This window comes from Pecten maximus, chromosome 13, assembly GCF_902652985.1.
Source record: "Pecten maximus chromosome 13, xPecMax1.1, whole genome shotgun sequence".
NCBI lineage: Eukaryota > Metazoa > Mollusca > Bivalvia > Pectinida > Pectinidae > Pecten > Pecten maximus.
Window position 1 is genome coordinate 10492033 of NC_047027.1, and position 20946 is coordinate 10512978.

The 20946-nt window shown below is 38.1% G+C and overlaps 1 long non-coding RNA gene across 1 annotated transcript; it reads left to right on the forward strand.

Annotated features, from left to right (window-relative positions):
* The first annotated feature begins 15773 nt into the window (after positions 1–15773).
* Positions 15774–17584, forward strand: LOC117341450. The gene is made up of 3 exons (XR_004535632.1): positions 15774–15875; positions 16069–16143; positions 16305–17584. It is a non-coding gene; the product is annotated as an uncharacterized LOC117341450 (long non-coding RNA).
* The last annotated feature ends 3362 nt before the right edge of the window (positions 17585–20946 follow it).

The following is a 20946-nucleotide window of genomic DNA, read 5'->3' on the forward strand; positions in this document are numbered from 1 at the left end:
CAATTTGTGTTAGCAATTTGTTAATAATTTAGATTTCACAAGAGGTTAGAATAGTTTGTAACCGAAAGGTTTTTATCAAGTTCACAATAATAAACTTCCATGGCTTTTAAGATTCACAATTAAATTGTCCAAATTAGTAATGTAACACAACAGCAGTTCCTATATACATATAATATTGAGAACAAAGAAGTAAAAATAATGACACCGATCATGATTATCACATGCATGAAGACACCTGTTCTATACCTTGATGTCCTTAATCATACTTTTGACACATACGGTAATATTACAATCAAAGTGAGAAACTCAAAGTCTAAAATTAGTTTAACATTAGATCTCGTTAGAATAGTGTTTTAGGTATGTGCGTGTTTTTATCGATTTGTACAGTGATAAGTCTACAATTTAGTGTTAAATACTTAATATTTTGATGGTAAAATATTTCGTGTAAGAACGACGATGTCTAATTAAGTATTGCTCGTTGTAATGTGGATTGATTATGATGAAATTATGTTTGTTCAGAAATAAAATATGCATAACTGTGTGTTGAGTTAGAGTCCATATCGTTAACGTTGAGTATTAAGCACAAAAACAAACAAGTCGGACCATGCTTATTAAAACTAGAATCAGATCAAATGAAAGTACTATTCACAAAATCTTAATGTACACATCTGACATGATATCACAAAACATGAAATAAAACAAGAAACAAAAACAGGAAGATGCAAAAGGTAATGAAAATGTATTATTGGTAAAAGAAAAATAACGGATCCGATGTTCGCCTTCGAAACAAAGATAATACGTTTGTCAAGAACTAAACGTATTGTTATGAAACTGAACAGTTAAATGTTTTCGAGGTACAGAAAGAAGGTTGATGAACGAAACAGCTAAAATGGTAAAACATCTTATTATATCCTTTGGGTTAAGAGTCAATTCCATTATCATAATTTAAAATATGGATATGGGTCATTCTCCCAATAGGTCTACAATTTTGCTACGGAAATAATTTAGACAACCAATATCCCAAAACCAGCCGATTGTGGGTCAGTTATGTAATGTAATAACCCAACAATATCCTTTGTAGTTGGCCACGCTCTATTGCTTCAAAGGTCAACGCTAAACACTTTAGGAAACAGCCAACCAATTGAAAAAAAATAGATTTTGGTTTGGTTTTATTGGTTTAACGTCCTATTAACAGCTAAGGTTCCCTGTATAGAAGTTGAGCCAAGGATACAATATATGGCAGCCACTGATTGGCCAGTATGTTAAGTAAGAAAATAGATATGTAGCCTGATAGGTAACTATCAATAAAAACTGTTGATATAAATGTCGTAAGTCCGATTGATTTTTTTTCCAAAAGTTCAGGTAATAATAATTAACAGGTAAACATTTCAGATTTTTGAGAATTTTTACTGCGAAATTCACGCATTTTCGAAATGGCTACTATGGAGAAAATTTGAGCTGAAGGACCCAACTTCTTTTTTTATTAGGTTTAATATGAGAGCCTAAACTTTTGTTATCAACCATAATTGTCATAACATGGGTTGTAGCAAACATATTTTATCTAACGCTGGCAATGTTTGAAATATAAGCAGGCAAACTGCTACATGTATTTATATTCCAATTTAATCAGAAAAAAGATGTAATTTCGATAGACATGTATTAAGTACACTTAAGTTGCTAGAAGTACTTACATAATTTGCATATCAAACACAAGGGAAAACACGCCATTTGGCAACGTAAAAACGTTTCATAGCTGAAATTTCATCACAAAAAACACTTGATAAATATAACTTTAAACCCTTTTTTAATTCTGAAACAATTAACATGTGGTATTTGGTTATCCACGAACAATCAATTCTAAACTATGTACTATTTTTACATTCAGAACTCAGTCAAGGTTTAAATGTTTAGAAATGATGGACCAGGATCTACTTGTACATGTCGTTTTGTCACATGATTGGGCTCTGGTATCATTGTAATGCCACTGTTGAATACATACCAGATGACATAATCTATCATTGGCCAGAAAAAGCTGCCCTTACCGATAAAGTGCATAGTCTGCACTTCAACTGAATCCTGATCCATGTCCTGGAATATACCAGGATATGGCATCCCATCATATTCGACAACGCACCACTTACATATTTGATCCGGCTCCTGCTCAAGATGAATGAGCCCAGGTGAGGATGCTGGCATTGATACATCGTCATCCTGAATAACATGTCCTTCTGTCGTTGTATCACAATCATTGCAGGACTTGCCTCGATCTGTTATGCTGGTCTGCTCCATATTTGGTTCTTTAGCAAAATTGATTTTTTTTCGGAGCGAAATATTCACACTCCTGTGGTCTTTTGCAAAAGCATGAAAGGCATCTTACTTTAATGCCAATCTAATTAAAATCAGATGTTCACTATCCACTCCGTAAACTCCGTATGAACATCCCATAGGGGGCCACGTCCGAGCCCCGTTCGATTTGCACTCTTCTAGGAAGAGAAGCCTTCTAAGAAGATCGTATTCCGTTATATGTAAATCGAGTAAACCGGGAGAATAAAACAAAAAATAAGCAAGTTTTTAAGTTTTCTCAAACACGATGACACAAACATGTGCATGTATGTGTTATAAATCCTTCTCTAGTGAAACTCATCACTCGCACACTTAAAACATGGTCGCCGCCATCTTGGAAGATAAATCTTCCAGCTTTGAGACGGAAGAGTAGAAGATCTTCCAGAAGCAGAAGAGCTTCAAATCGAGTGACCGGAAGATATCTTCTAGAATCAGAAGAGTGCAAATCGAACGGGGCTCAGGGCTCAAATTTCCCGCATAAATTAACCAATATCGCTCACCTGGATTTCATGAGATATGAAACAAGAATGATGATTAAGTATATTTGTCACTGGTATTGCTACATCAATATATCAGGCATTTTATATGGGTCGTGAGGTTTTTATGCCAAAAATGCATTAATCTATGAAATGAAATCAACTTTTGGCGCAATCCCATAGGGATGCTATCACACAAATGTGAGTGATATACATTGCTTAGTTTCAGAAGAGAAGTTGTTTGAACCAATTGACCCCGCTCTCATTGCTTGATCGTAAGAGGCGTCTAAACTTGAGATCTTATCTTTTCTCTTAACATCTTTCTTCTTCCTAATGTCCCCTTGACAATGCCTCACTTTTGACCTTTAGTTGAGCGTTTGCAGCTGTGATGATGGTTTTGGGGTCTGTCCCCTAGCCGAGACATACCAGAGTTTTTAAAAATGGTAGTTGCTACTCCTGCTTAGCGCTCAGCATACTTGGGAGTGGGACGACTGGTTCGCCCGTTGTCGGTATAATATGACCGGGTGGGGTGTGCTGTTGGGTGTCTTCGGTAGTATGCTTGAGTGAGGTAGCACTATAAATCGGCCTATCACAAGGAGACTTAACACTAACATACCGCAGCCTCCCAAAAAACACATACGCACTCACCACACGCATGCATGTCGCACGCACGGAAGGCCGTCCTTGAATGACCTTAGCTGTTAATAGGACGTTAAACTAAATAAACCAAATCCCTTACTCTGACCCCATCTTTGATCCCAAATCAAATTGTGCCCAAATTGACTTTATTTTACTCCCACCAGCATCAATAGTCCCGCTTTCGGGTCTTTGCCCTTGTTTAGGCCATTCACCTAGTTACTGAAGAATGTCATTCTTTGTGCTTCAATTATCGACGATTCATTGACATCTACAGTGTTCGTTCCATCTGCATTTCCGTCATGCGTGCCAGGACGGTGTTGGACACACACAACACCCCACCTGGTCACATAATAGTAAGGAAGTGGAAGGATACCACTAAGAAGAAGACAACCTGGCAGATAGCGGTACCCAATAACATGCGAGCAACAGAACCGCGGCAGATACATGACGGTAAAACAGGAGGTCATCTTGGAATTCACAAGTCTTTAAAGAAGATTCAGCGGAAATACTATTGGCCTGGATCGCAGAACGATGTCCGCCGATGGATCAGTGAATGTGCGAAACGTGACCGGCGTAAGAAAACCAATTGCAAACGCCAAGCGCCTATCGAAGTTCTTCAAATTGGCATGCCCATGGAACGAATCGCTGTTGATATCACAGGACCTCCGAAAAGTATAAACGGTAATCAGTATATTTTAGTAGCGGCTGATTACTTTACAAAGTGTACAGAGGCCATCCCGATGCCGAATCAAGAGACAATCACAGTCGCTACTATTTTGATAGAGGAAATCGTTACAAGGTTTGGCACTCTGTCTTCCATTCACTCCGAACAGGGGAGACAGTTTGAGAGTGTGTTGTTTTCCGAAATGTGCGGAATGCTTGGAGTCCGTAAAACCAGAGCCACTTCCTATCATCCGCAAAGTGACTGTATGGTTGAACGTTTCAATAGGACACTCAAGGAAGTAAAGGAAAATCAGAATGACTGGGACGAATATCTGCCATATTTGCTAATGGCATACCGGTCTTCTGTCCACGAGACGACGAATTCAAAGCCAATTTTCCTGATGCTTACACGAGAGCTGGTCATCAAAAACTAAAACCAAAATACGTTGTCTGGGTATACTTCCCTACGGTTAAGGTCGGCACAAGCCCAAAAGTTGACTACGTTTTGGCGCGGGCCGTATACCATCACAAGCGTAGTTTCAGATGTGAAGTACGAGGTACAGCCTGTTGCAGAGTAACGGAAGCAAGTGGTCACAGTGACCGTATAAAACCCCGCAAGTTACGGCACGGCGGTTTTAACACAGATGAAGGCAGCATCGCAAAAGAGCACGAAGAAGATTGCAACGAAGTGGTTGGTCTAGATATAGAAAATATGTGGGCACACGGTGATCATCAGAGACCGACACGAACACGAATATTGCCGCGCAGATATGACGATTTGCATTGTATTAGACAAATGACAATATTGAACTAGGAGTCTTATGCATCCTTTTTGCCTATTTGCAGACATGTCCTACAGATACTCGTCACGACCGTCGGATTCCTTTCGATGCATGCCAGGTCTGTGCGAAGTATCTGGACAGTATGGCGGCACTGAAGCAACTTATCGTGGGGTGTGAACAGGCAAAGAGAAGCCTCGGGGTCGAACCGTGCAGTCGGGAGGAAAGGATCAAGAGAGATCCAGGGATGCGTCCAGCAAAAGGTTCGCCTGTGGATATTGTGAACAAACTTTGTCAATGAAAGGGATTTGCGTCGCCACATAGAAGACAACATCCATCTAAGGCTATTAACTTAACTCCTCCCAAAAAACGGCGCTCGTCCCCATCCACGTCTGTCGTGACGAGTACAAATGTCACATCAGCGAAGGCCACGCCAGCTATCACGGTCACGGTCACGACGACTAAGGCAGCTACTATTTCGACAGAGCCTGATAATGCGGCGGAAGCGGCAGATCCCGATATATCAATGCGGGCATTCAATGTCAATACCATTGTGGTTTTACTTGAGGCATTCTGGACATTCTACTTTAAAGTTCCGGTCTATCACAAAGTGACTTAACACCTACATACCGCAGTATCCCAAAACACACATACGCACTCACCACACGCATGCATGTCGCACGCACGGGAGGCCGTCCTTAAATGACCTTAGCTGTTAATAGGACGTTAAACAAAATAAACTAAACCAAACCATTCTACTTTAGTTAAGCGGGCAATGGACCCTTAGGAATGAGAGGAGACGACGAACCAGGAGAATGGCAGCCGGAAAGAGCGCCATGTCAATGCCATCGATGTGTCCGTTCAATGTCACTTCATCAATGTTTAGCGGCATCGCCGAGAGGAGAGTACCATAAGGACGACGATAGGACCGGATGGAGAGACAACAATCACGCGATCGTGCCACTTCGTTGAATGGGAAGAGTTGGAGTGATCCCAGGACATGGACAGCTAAATCGCGGGATGTGCGATGTGCGAAATAGGGTTGCTTGGACAAGAAACTCCAATTTTGCATATTCTGAAATTTCATCATACTTATAGTTACCTCAGCTGTAAAAATGGATACATCCTTAAAGCTTTGAAGCGGAAGAATCCTTTATGTGGGATATCCCATTTTTAGGTCATCTGACCCAAAGGGTTGGGATGACCTATAGTTACCATGCTTCATCCATCGTCGTCCACAATGCGCCGTTAGACTTTTATGTATTACTGACACGAGCGTGTATTATTGGAAAATAATACATGGTTTTAAACCAATCAAAATTGGCGTTGCATAGCAAAATTGGTAGCAAAACTTACACTATTGAACACGATTGAAATGAAAAAGGTTGCCATAAAAAGTAAGACATGTCTCGGGAAGATATCTAGTCGATTAATAGGAAAATGTGTTCAGGATTGTGCATAGAGTTTTTGTCACATGTCGACTCCCTTTTTTCAGGTTGAACTGATTTCCATATAAGGACATAATATAATTTACTTCACGTTCTAGTAACCAATGATGCACGTTCTAGTAACCAATGATGCATTGCATTAATTTGATCATTCTTAGCCCCCAGTCTGCTAAGAGTACCACTTTTATCAGCAAAATTATCATATAGTTTATTATTTTATTTTCATTTTATTGGCTTTGGATGAAAGCAGAGACATATATACCTATATACAAGTCTCTGATGAAAGTAATTGATATGATTTTTAATAAGTATAACGATAGTTTAATTGCTTATAACATTAATGTATTATCATGGCCTTAGCTATGCTTATACAGACATATGGGCGTTATATTCTGCAATGGTAAGTGTGTTTACTGGTGTACCATACAGGTAACGGTACAGGTGACAGCTCCAGCGTCTGACCGGGTCCACCCAGCCAAACTCGGTCAGTCGTCACTGATGTGTGTTTGTGTCCATATTTCTGGTAACATACAGGTAATGGTACATGTGTATATGACCGGTCTTCCTGAAGAAGTCGCGCAGTGGGAAGTCCGGTTAGGGGATACACTTCACTGTTTAAAATGATAATCCTAAAGAAAACAGTAACCACAGGTGTCCATGTAATTAACAATGAGTGACTGGACAGGTGTGAAAGAAGACTGGCACGTTAGGAGTGAAATGGAGGAAAGTAACTCTTAAAGATGATAATTACTGCATATTTTAGGAAATCCAAAGGAAGAACGCTGATATTTTTTTGATATAGTTTGCATTATTACCGTATATAACACCTCCGAAGGCAATTGTTAAATAAATATTTTCTTTCTCTGTACATCACTTTTGGTAAAGGTGTTGAGATAAGATGAATCGGGATAAGTACATAACAAGTGCTACCGAAACCAGGGACATCAGGCGCGGATCCAGGATTTTGAAAAGAGGGGGGGGGGGGGGGGGGGCAGTAATTTAGTTTAATTTGCAATCTTTCGGGGATAACAATATTTGGATAAGCGGGGCGGGGGGGGGGGGGCGTATACAACATGTAACATCTTGCTAATTTTCTATTATAACGGGCCAAATACAACGTGTATCATCTTACTAATTTTCTATTATAACGGGTCGTTGTAACATGTATAACATTTGAATAACGGGTCGTTTATAACATATAACGACTTGCATCATAATTATAGCAAATCCACTTGAAGATACCGCTATTTGTGATTTTCAGATAATTGTCCGAAATTGATAAGACTTGTTCATGAAACATAGAGAAAATTTTCAACATCGTGGGTATATGAATGAGCCAACTTTTGTTAATTATTCTAATTATTCTATAGGCAAACTTTTGAGATACGAATTTGTTTTGCTTGTAGGGAAAACGAAACTCACTGAATTCCAAAAATAATGTGTTCGATTTCAACAACTTGAAAATGTATTCCCTATAGTATACATGTAAACGCAATTCTTGACAAAATTCAAGCTCAATTTACATACAACCTGTAAAAGCATATCTTCGGAACTTTTTTGAAGTGCATGGAAACCACACGCGTGAACTCACAAGCAATTATCGTCGTGTGCCGATTAGAACGTCAGAAATCACAGACACCTGTGGTACAGTGACAGGTGTTATAAGCTTGTGGACCGTAATTTCTCACTTGGTAATTGTTTATCGGTATACTAACCCACTCAAACTTGAGGATTCGTAATTCTCCGAACATGCTGGTATATTTTTTTCTAATTCCTGTTTTAAGAGAAGACATGACTTGCGACACACGAATGGAAAGTAAAATCACAAGGATCTCGATCACGTCACGATAATTACACAATTAAAATAAGAAAAAAATTTCACTGACAACGATCGTATATAAATTATATCTTTCTCAAGCATTTAATCGTCGGTAATCCCCGAGACCATGACAGGTAAAATAAGGGATACAATATGTATGATTATAAGCAAGTTGTAGGCTCAAACACTGGTTTTTATACGGAAGAGATTTAGTCTATTATAGATCATGATGAATCTATATAATATATTACTTTCTGAATTAAGTGTCCTTCATGACTAAAAGGTGGTTTTGTATAGAATATAATGCATACGTTTACAGTATGTGTGTATCGTCTTGTCACACAAACCAGAGTATCCAGAACTGTTGTATTGTTGGTATGTTTATTAATATTAATTTGCGGAGAAAATGGCACATTATTTTATTTGAAAAATTTTGATGCCGTGTCCCTTTTTTATAGTAATGAGTAAGAAATGGTAAACACATAACTAATATACATTTATTGATGATTGACCGATTATTGAATCGTGTATAGCATCTGTATGTCCCTGGTATAATGCATTAGTCTTTGTTACCAAAGCGGTCATTTCAGAGTCCATTTCACTAAAAATCAATCTTTTAAAAGCTCAATCTGATATTGTTGGATTCCAATTTCTTGTCAGCAATATTCGCCAAAGTCATCAACCTTAAATCTCATTTTAGTTACTCCGTTAAACCTGTACATGTGACGTCATACGCTGATTAGCAGTCGACCAACAGGTGCAAATCGCGTACTTCGATGTGCGATATCTCGGCACTCGGCCAACCGATTTTGATGCGGTTTGCTACATTCTTCTTTGATGGTTACATAGAATAACATATTTTCGTTCCGGGTACACTTCAAGTACTAGTGTTTTAAAACATATTTTTTGTATGCGAAGTCCTACTTCTCTTACTTTCTTCAAACTTCTTTTATTTTTTATGACAGTGTAATTGTTACTGTTAGTTTAAGTTCAAGATAGCTATGACGCCGACCGAAACGAGCTGACAATTTTTTTTTCAAATCATGTTGAAGATGCTACATTAATGTTATATATCGAGAGTGAGTATGAGGCGAGTACAATCAGCGACGTATTAATATTCCTGGTATCATGTGCAATGCATGTGTTCCTTTAGTGTAGTTGTTGTGCCGGGTGGATCGCTGTGATTTCCCACCTTTAAGTTGTTACAGAGAACCTACTTGATTTCAACTTTTGTAAAAAGTACTTGGTGTTAAAAAAGGTACCTGTAATGATTTAGTATATTGTGAACTCGGAAGATTACCATTGTTAACATGCAGAAAACTTCGCCTATTTAAGTACTGGTTGAAAGTGCGGAATTCAGATAATTGTATATTAAGAAATTGCTATGAGGAAAGGATAAGATTAAATGATTAAATGGATTTTAAACGTACGGGCCGAATTAGATAAATTAGGATTAACTTATCTTTGGATCGATATAACATGCAATGACAGGACGGCTTATAAAATTATTGACAAATAGATTTAACGACGTTTATCGTGAAAAACTTTTATCAAACATACAAGCAATTCCAAAGGGTTTTCTTTACAGACGTAGATAATTTTACACTTCAATTTTATTTAACCAAACCTATTAGTAGTTCTTACAAATAGAATATAGCACGTCTTAGACTAAGTTTACACAATTTAAATATTGAACAGGGACGGTATAGAAACCGTCCGGGAGATCATATGATATGTGACGTATGTAACTCTAATGACATTGAAGTTGAATTTCATTTTCTTCTAAAATACAACTGTTATACTGATTTAAGGCAAAAGTATATCAAGCCATATTATTACAGACGTCTTTAAGTCGTAAGTCGGCAAATCGATGGCAGAAATATGCCACCATATTATATATCAATTCAATTCAATTCATTTTATTGACTTTAAGCTTTACAGCTCATCAGTACATATATACAATACAATAAATCAATATATCATATGACTCTCTAGACAAGAAAATCTTACCAAAAATCGCCTCGAGCGTTAAAAAAGGCCGTCATATTTGCAGACGTTCAAAACGTCTCCGGACCGATACATTTTTACAATGACAAAGTTTAGATAATCTTTTTATTTCATTCTTAAGTGCGTCTTATTTAAATATCACAAATATACACATAAACCAAGGTAGGATCTTTCTCCAACTACTTTCATGCATATTTTTTCCTGGTTATACTTTTCCTGAAAAGTTTATGTTCCTTATATATAAGTTAAATATGTCCCTGCTTGATAATACCACTGATAAAGATAGCGTTTGATACCTCCTGGCCGGCAAAAGTTCCGGCCTATCACAAGGAGACTTAACACGAACATACCGCAGCCTCCCAAAACACACATACGCACTCACCACACGCATACATGTCGCACGCACGGGAGGCCGTCCTTAAATGACCTTAGCTGTTAATAGGACGTTAAACAAAATAAACCAAACCAAACCAAACCAAAACCTCCTGAAATTGGCTAGACAATTATACAAATATCATATCATAGGAACGTGTGAATATGCTTGTGTACTCATCACTGTTTGTCATCCGATTACATCATATAATAGTAAAATCAAATCATATAATGAACAATTATCATATAAGGCAGCTTTGACGTTCCATATCCGGGATGCGTGTTATTTGGTAAGATATATCAGAGACCTATATACTATTAATATAGGTATCTGGATATATGGACTGTTTCCTGTCTCTGTGATATACGAGTACAGTGTACTATTAATACACGTATATATTTATTCGGCTTATCCATGAATTAAGTTTATTAAAAAAAAATTGTCATTACATATCACAAGAACAGAATGATTTATACTAAAAATCAGAGACGTGTATTTCACATATAAACCGTCTCTGTAAAAATGCTGTCAGCATTGGGGTGGATGAAAATACCATTCACACAGATCGGCCAATCAGCTGCATATATCTGTGTGATTGACAGGTTACCGTCAGACATCCGCCAATGAAATGTAGACACCCCGTTTGATTGACAGCTATACTTACCATTATAATTATTAGGTCATCTGACCCGAAGGGTCAGGATGACCTATAGCCATTGTGCTTCGTCCGTCGTCGTCCGCCGTGCGCCGTGCGCCGTCCGCCGTCCGTAAACTTTTCACATTTCAATCTTCTTCTCAAGTTCCACCAGTGGGATTCACATGAAACTTGCCAGAAATGATCCTGAGATGGTCCTGACCAAGTGTTGTTATTTTTCGGGTTGGTCCAAAATCCAAGATGGCCGCCATAGCCGCCATTTTGAAAACACATTTTAAACTTCTTCTCAAGTTCCACCACTGCTGTTGGGCTGAAACTTGCCAGAAATGATCCTGAGATGATCCCGATAAAGTGTTGTTATTTTTCGGGTCGGTCTGAAATCCAAGATGGCCGCCATAGCCGCCATCTTGAAAAACACATTTTAAACTTCTCAAGTTTCACCAGTGCTATTGAGCTGAAACTTGCCTGAAATGATCCTGATATGATCCCGACCAAGTGTTGTTATTTTTTAGATCAGTCCAAAATCCAAGATGGCCGCCATAGCCGCCATCTTGAAAAACACATTTTAAACTTCTTCTCAACTTCCACCAGTGCTATTGAGCTGAAACTTGCCTGAAATGATCCTGATATGATCCCGACCAAGTGTTGTTATTTTTCGAGTCGGTCCGAAATCCAAGATGGCCGCCATAGCCGCCATCTTGAAAAACACATTTAAAACTTCTTAAGTTTCACCAGTGCTATTGAGCTGAAACTTGCCTGAAATGATCCTGATATGATCCCGACCAAGTGTTGTTATTTTTTAGATCAGTCCGAAATCCAAGATGGCCGTCATAGCCGCCATCTTGAAAAACACATTTTAAACTTCTTCTCAACTTCCACCAGTGCTATTGAGCTGAAACTTGCCTGAAATGATCCTGATATGATCCCGACCATGTGTTGTTATTTTTCGGGTCGGTCCGAAATCCAAGATGGCCGCCATAGCCGCCATCTTGAAAAACACATTTTAAACTTCTTCTCAAGTTCCACCAGTGCTTTTGAGTTGAAACTTGCCTGAGATGATCCTGATATGATCCCGACCAAGTGTTGTTATTTTTCGGGTCGGTCCGAAATCCAAGATGGCCGCCATAGCCGCCATCTTGAAAAACACATTTAAAGCTTCTTCTCAAGTTTCACCAGTGCTATTGAGCTGAAACTTGCCTGAAATGATCCTGATATGATCCCGACCAAGTGTTGTTATTTTTTAGATCAGTCCGAAATCCAAGATGGCCGCCATAGCCGCCATCTTGAAAAACACATTTTAAACTTCTTCTCAACTTCCACCAGTGCTATTGAGCTGAAACTTGCCTGAAATGATCCTGATATGATCCCGACCATGTGTTGTTATTTTTCGGGTCGGTCCGAAATCCAAGATGGCCGCCATAGCCGCCATCTTGAAAAACACATTTTAAACTTCTTCTCAAGTTCCACCAGTGCTTTTGAGGTGAAACTTGCCTGAGATGATCCTGATATGATCCCGACCAAGTGTTGTTTTTTTTCGGGTCGGTCCGAAATCCAAGATGGCCGCCATAGCCGCCATCTTGAAAAACACATTTAAAGCTTCTTCTCAAGTTTCACCAGTGCTATTGAGCTGAAACTTGCCTGAAATGATCCTGATATGATCCCGACCAAGTGTTGTTATTTTTTAGATCAGTCCGAAATCCAAGATGGCCGCCATAGCCGCCATCTTGAAAAACACATTTTAAACTTCTTCTCAAGTTCTACGAGTGCTATTGAGCTGAAACCTGCCTGAAATGATCCTGATATGATCTCGACCAAGTGTTGTTATTTTTCGGGTCGGTCCGTAATCAAAGATGGCCGCTGAGGCCGCCATCTTGAAAAACACATTTTAAACTTCTTCTCAAGTTCTACGAGTGCTATTGAGCTGAAACCTGCCTGAAATGATCCTGATATGATCTCGACCAACTGTTGTTATTTTCGGGTCGGTCCGAAATCCAAGATGGCCGCCATCTTGAAAAACACATTTTAAACTTCTTCTCAAGTTCCATCAGTGCTATTGAGCTGAAACTTGCCTGAGATGATCCTGATATGATCCCGACCAAGTGTTGTTATTTTTCATTATTTTTCGGGTCGGTCCGAAATCCAAGATGGCCACCATAACCACCATCTTGAAAAACACATTTTAAACTTCTTCTCCAGGTTCATTGGTGCCTTTGAGCTGGGAATGGATGAGGATGTCAAGGAAGGCGAGCCAACATAGTGGGTTTTTTTTGGCCTCGTAAAAACTTTGACATGGCAGCAATATGGCGGCCATTTTGTAACAAGATTGCGCAATCATGGTTTTCCTGAACAACACCTATTTCAAACTTCTTCTCAAATTCCTCTGGTGGAATTCAGCTCTAACTTACCAGAAATGATCCTGAGATGGTCCTTACCAAGTGTAGCTATTTATCGGGTCGGCCAGAAATCCAAGATGGCTGCCATGCCATGACAGCCATCTTGAAAAACACATTTTATACTTCTTCTCCAGTTCCACTGGTGCCATTGAGCTGGAAATTGGTGAAGATGTTAAGGAAGCAGGGCCAACAAAGTGTTGTTATTTTTTTGGCCTCGTAAAAACTTTGACATGGCAGCAATGGCGGCCATTTTGTAACATGATTGCGCAATCATGGTTTTCCTGAACAACACCTATTTCAAACTTCTTCTCAAATTCCACCGGTGGGATTCAGCTCTAACTTACCAGAAATGATCCTGAGATGGTCCACACCAAGTGTTGTTATTTATTGGGTTGTTCAGAAATCCAAGATGGCCACCATGGCCAACAGTGCCACTATATACTTGCTACAGAGAATGCATACTACAATAATATAAGGGTTTTAATTTAGAGTCAGATGACCGTTAAGGCCCCTGGGTCTCTTATTCTCTTTATTGCCTCCAAAAATGAAGAGTACATAGGAATATAGAACACATACGCAAAGCATTCAGTACAATAACAATAAACATTACTTATATACACATTATATGTATGAATTTGCATATAAAGTGTAAAATAAATAGATTATTAGGGTATACCTAAATGATTTACACTTAATTATAATATATTGATACGTGATACATAATACTAATGCATAACTATATAGGCATACATTCAATAAAGGTGTCTATATGTAATATAATATAATCTTATTCATTTCCTTTATTTCCTCCAAAATTTGAAGAGTACATTGAACAAAGAAACAGGGTTTAGGTGCATATTATATGAATACAAATAGCAAAGAAAGTTAAGTGAAGACATATAAATGTATAATGATATGTATATAAATGTAAAGTGAACATTTAAATCTTAATGAGGATCCTTGAAAAGGATGGATTGGCTTGATACCACACATTTAACAATTCAATCAATGACAGTAAGCACGTTGTAAGACAAAATATAATTGCATTCATTGAAAGGTCATATTATGAGCTTTTTCAGAAAAACGACAGTGCATCATACTGAAAAGCTGCACAAACGGCTTCACTTGGAACACCCAACAAATTAACAATTTGAACATTTCTTTCTGCTTGATCAAAAGCTACATATAGTTGTACTGGATATCTATTAACAAATTTGGTAAATAAAGCATCACGCAAGTGAGAAATTTCTGGTTCTCTGCAGTCTAATAAACAATGGGCAACTGCAACTTCGTAAAACTCGTTACAACGTGCACACAATAATTCACAAATGGGTGGAGTTATCCACATTTTCGCAACAACTTTACAAGCCCTATTGAAGTTAGGATACATTTTCGAAAAGGACCAGACAGCAGACGGGACGATTTCATGGTGTAAAATTCGGAATCTAAAAAATTCCGTAGAACAATTAAGACGAGATTGCTAGTCATTTGATTCTTTACATAAAAGAACAAATTTTACTAATTTTTTCCATCGAGACTTAGAAGGACATTTGCTAAAATTAAAAAAAATCAAACAAAATATCTTCAAAGTTATATTTGTGCAAAGTAAGCCAGATGTCACTAATGTAAGTATTTACACACTTGTATACACCAAGTCGCTTTTGATGCAACCACAATAAAAATAATTGTTTAGACGTGCAGTCACCCTTAGCTCTGCATAAAGCACCCCAAAAACGAAGTTTACATTGATCTACATATACATGCAGCGACGATAAACCTGGCATACCTAGTGCAAAATCAGATCTAGTTCTCAAGTGGAATCCTTGAATCAATTTGGCACATAAATGATGAACGGACTCAAGGCGACGCCAGTCAGAATTAGTGAGTGAAAACCACAGTTCACACCCGAACAAACTTCTAGGGAGTACAACAGAAAGATAGAGCTGAACTCCTGTCAATGGGTTGATACCTGGACCAAAACGACCACAGTTTAATAAGGCAAAACATTGACCTCGCATCTTGTGAATAACTTCGTCAATGTTGGGTCGACCGGGATTCGATTTATTAAGTGTTAATCACACATGCTTTACATTTGTAGATTCACTAACTTCAATCCCACCTAAATACCACTTTCGGTTAGACTGCGAACGGATCTTACTTTTTTCGTTAAAAACAATAACTTTAACAGAGCGGCCGATGCGACAGCACCTATATCTATGCTACAGAATTATACCACTATTTGAATCTATATATTGACGATTAGGCCATTCTGAGATTAATGTAAGTACTTGTCTAAATTATATAAGCGTAATATAATATAGTATTTATTTAATATATTTAATAAGCGTTATACGTTTATTATTTTTGAAAGTTTGTATTTGATTCAAATATCGGGCGTGGTCATTTTAGAGAACGAGTTGTTTCAATGAAGCGTTAATATTATTTTAATATGTGTATTGTTTTATTTAAATAGTACGACTATATAAAGAGTCGGGAAGCAATGACTCGGCGGACTTGGTCCGGGAAAAGCCCTCTTCGCATTGAAGAGGTGGGTATTTATGGAATGAATAATTAGCTGTAAAGTATATATGTATGTTTAACAATTCCAACTGATTACGATCAGTTATTAGATGCTACATCTTGAATAATTGTTTGAATGTATTATGCTGTATTGTGTATTATTGGTAATATGATTTATTCATGTTACAGGGTTTTTTGTATTGGATACAATAAACTTCGTATGAAAGAACCCTAGGAGTTGTGTTATCATGGGGAGAACATAGCTACTACAATGGTTTCGTGCACGATAAAAGAAGTCATTGTGCTAGGAATCCGTGTTGCAATGAGTATACATGAACAACATTGGAGGACACTAATCTAGCCAACAAAAGTTTTCATTAACTTTGAGTATGACAGGAAGCAGTGAAATTGCCCGATAACTATTCGGATCATTTTTTGGCTTATCATGACCCTTATATAAAGTGCAAATCAAACCCTGTTTAAGGGAGGGAGGCATATTCAAACTTAACAAATGCGTTAAATAAATTACATAGACATAGGTATAATGAGTCCTTCATACACAATAGAATCAATACCTGAAGATTTACCATGTGGGAGACTTCTACAAGAAAGTTTGATTTCGTCACTCGTAAAAATGAAATCGGAATTCCCTGGTAACGGGACATCATGACGTAAGAATTCATCAAGCTCAGATTTTATATGATGTTTAAAGTTATCGTCAAACGAACAATCTGACGTTTGAGAATAAATTCCGGCGAAGTATTCTCCCCAGTGCAGCGCTAGCGCGGCAGGGTCTCTGACAGTCTGACCGCCAAATACAACTTCGGCACCTGCCGAGCCTTTAGATCCTCCACTGGAGCGAGATTTAACAAGGGACCAAAATGACTGCTGATTAACGTCGGCTGCAACTTATATATCAGAGTTAAGGGTAATAAGATGTTCTGATAAATGTCGATGTTTTCGGCGAAATGTACGCTTAGCATCTTTGTATAAACGGAAGGAACGGGAATCGGGACAACGAGGACGACCTTCGTTATCCCAGATGCACCTCAGTCGCCACATGTTATGATGTAACTCTTTCAGTTCTCCCTTTCAATAAGGTTTCAAGAATTTCTTGAACGCTTTTTAACGAGACTAAGGAGACGTCTTGGATACCCTTAATCAGGACATCGGTATAATTGTCAATATCAGACGAGTTTTCTAACTGTATATTGTCGAGATTGGAGTTCGTAATAAAATGCTGAAGGTTGTACCGATAGACCGCAGTGCCTGAAGTCGTGTCATTCAAATTCCATTTAAAAGTATGACGTTCAATTTGAGAACACATCACAGAAGACGCAATTGGAAATGATAAGTCAAAAAAGATAGGTCTATGATTGGATACATCTAAATACGTCTGACCACCAATATAAGTTGATATGAGGTCAATCTTTGAAGAATCAATACTTATGTGATCTATTGAAGATGACACACCATCTTCAGAATGAACATAAGTGTGTAACGGACCGGAACAAATGTCAGAGGTCGTTAACACGAACAATTGATGACGATCCAAACATCGTTGTAATCGGATTCCCCGGTAGTTTTGGTAATTTGGTAAGCGAGAACCGCTAAGACGAGTGTTGAAATCTCCCATTATAATAACAGATCCTTTGAGCGAAAACAGTGCACACAAAGAGTCTATCTTGGTGACGTAATCATTCAAAATGTCTGACCCAGAGCTTGTGTTGGGTAGATAGACCTGTATGATATGCCAAACTCCAGAATCAGAGACAAATTTGAGTATAGCGATGTGGTCATCATCAGAGTCAACAACGGTTACACAACTCGACATACATTTTTTTTCCAAAAAAAGGCGTCACCTCCCTTACGCCGCAGACCGGAGAATACATTTATGGGTCTTGGTCACACAAGGGTGGGGGAGATTCCCGCTCGCGACATGTTATCTTCTCACACACGTATACTCCTATATATTGAATCTCTAGTATAGTTAATACTGGTATATCATGTTATATCAGTATATTTTACTACGTGCGCATAGCTTATACAAAATTATACATTATATAAGTATTTTTTAAACTAAACTATTGTAGGCAAAGTATAGTTTACACATCCTGTACACAAAAATTACTGATTTTGTTCTGAACTCTCGTCTTCACTAATTTTGAAGGTAATATTTCCTGCAATCAATATGTGTAATAAATAGACACTAAACATAATATCATTGAAGTTAATTATACAATACCAGAGCTGGTCCCTCAACTCGGAGGTATACTTACACTGTATCACTAGATGTGTCATTGCATGGGTCTGCATAAAAAAATCCACATTTATGACATAATTCCATCGTAGTCAAGCTACGAGCAGGTAACAACTATTTTCATTATATATTGTACATATTCTCTGTATTGACAGAGACATATCTATATTATGTCTCTGGTATTGATAAAATCGTAGCGCTAACTTCCATCAAACATTAGGTTCTAGTTTTCTTTTGATTTCTCAAAACTTGTAAACAATTTTAATAAACTTGTATATTTATTCAGATTATAAATAAAGTTTATTAAGTTTTATTGTCATTGCAAGAACACAAGAACAGAATGATTTATACTAAAAATCAGAGGCGTATATTTCACATCTATTTAACGGGTTTTATGACCGCTATTACGGCCTTGCTCTCAGCAATGGGGTGTGATGAAAATACCATTGCGAAGTCGCACAGATAGACCAATCAGCTGCGTATATCTGTGTGACTGACAGGTTACCGTCAGACATCCGCCAATGAAATGTAGATACCCCGTTTGATTGACAGACATATACCATTATTGGCGCTGGATTAACGTCTGCGGAACGACCTATACTTGGTGTCATAGCGGACGTAAAACTAGAAACATGTATTTGTTAGTGATCTGTCAGTATGTTAAAAGAGAATAAAATGAATTTGAATTTGATAAAATCTTTAATTCCACAAAAATGTTTATTGTGTAAGCTTTACGGATTATAAGTACAAATACGAGTTTAAGATAAGAAATAATATTGGCGGAATCGATTTTTTTTTGTGACAGATTAGTTGTTACAAACAAGCGTATCATATACACGCGTGACATGTATTAGTATAGAACATACGCGTACGTGAGCACACTGCAAGTCGTTTTAAGTTATCATCGTATCGAAAAAAGTAGGTCATACGCCCTTTACATAAAGTTTGTTTGCTTTTGATTTAACGTCGTCTTAACAGCCAGGGTCATTTAAGGACGTGCCAGGTTTTACATCAAGTCCGGCGCTAATATTGGATATAGAAGTAATAGAGAAACTGGTGTACACTTATCTTTGTTTGAAAATAATCTGTACACATATATAATGGGAAACATAAAAACATGCCAGTAAAATGATTTATTCATATCAAGAGGAAATCTAGCGCTACAGATTATTTGTATTAATAAAATAATTACAAAATGCCACGTGTTCGAATTAGATCATTTTCATTGTAAATGCATTTGAATAGTCCCTAATTAGGTTCGATATATGAAATTAAATCTGTCATGATGTTATAAAATCACAATCATTTAAAACTTCTATAACTGTAACACATGTACGTAAAGATGCATGTATCGTAGAGGCATAATGCATAACATATATTTGTCTACAAATATCACGGGGTTATACAAAAGAAAAGTCCAAGTTCATGGATATATCAGTCGCGCTAAAGGTGAGTATTTTAGAAAAGAATAGAAATTTCTCGGAAGAGACGGACAGCTTGCACTTTCCCTCTTGTTTTATGTCACGGCATTTTCATGTTTCAGATAGTTATTTATTCAGGGTACACGTTAATATGGTCAAATTTCGCTCTGACAGTAATTGCACAATCGGACATTTTGTATGCGTTTCGGACAAGCAAGTGTCCACCCTATATCGCGGAACAGCGCGAGTCTTCACGGCCTTTCGTGTAATGGTTGCCCACTCAATATCGCGGATCGTCACGAACCACGATATCACGTGGATTATTCATATGTCCACGTGATTCGATGGACTGTGACGGATCACGGTATACCGTGAATGATGGTGGACAGTCTTGCCCACGCATATGCACCCATTTCGCGCATGGGTGCATTAAGCAACGTCCACTCGAGCTGTACTGGTACCATCTAAATTTGTTGTGAAACATCATTGGGGAAGGGAAATCACCTCTAGGGACAGAAGGGTGGAGCCCAAAAAGAGGAACTTTGCTATTATTTTGCTTTAAAACCCTACTCCTCCTTAACCATTGGGTGGATTACATCCGAATTTGGTTTGAAACATCAATGGGGGGAGGTCAAACATATTTTATATAAATGAGGCTGGTGTGACCCCTAGGAACAGAGGGGTGAGGCCCAAAAAGGGGAACTTTGAAAAAAATTGCTTAAAAACCCTGCTCCTCCTTACCCGTGGGTTGATTACATCCAGATTTGTTGTGAAACATCATTTGGAGAGAGCAAGCATATTTTATATAAATAAGGCTGTCGTGACCCAATGGTCACAAATGAGGAAATTTGGTGAATTATTGTAATAAAACCCTACTCCTACTTAACCCATGGGGCAGGTTACATTCAAATTTGTTTTGAAACGTCATTTGAGGATGGCAATCATATTTAATATGAATGAGGCTAATGTGACCCATGGGACCCGAGTGGTAAGGCCCAAAAATTGGAACCTAGCCAAAATTGTATTAGCTCGCCGGTTACGAGTAACCGAGAGCTAATACTGTCGCCCCGGCGTCGGCGTCGGCGTCGCGTCCCACCCCAAAACTTTAAAGTTTTTGGGGTAAGTTTTTGGAAAGCTTTTAAGTCCAAAA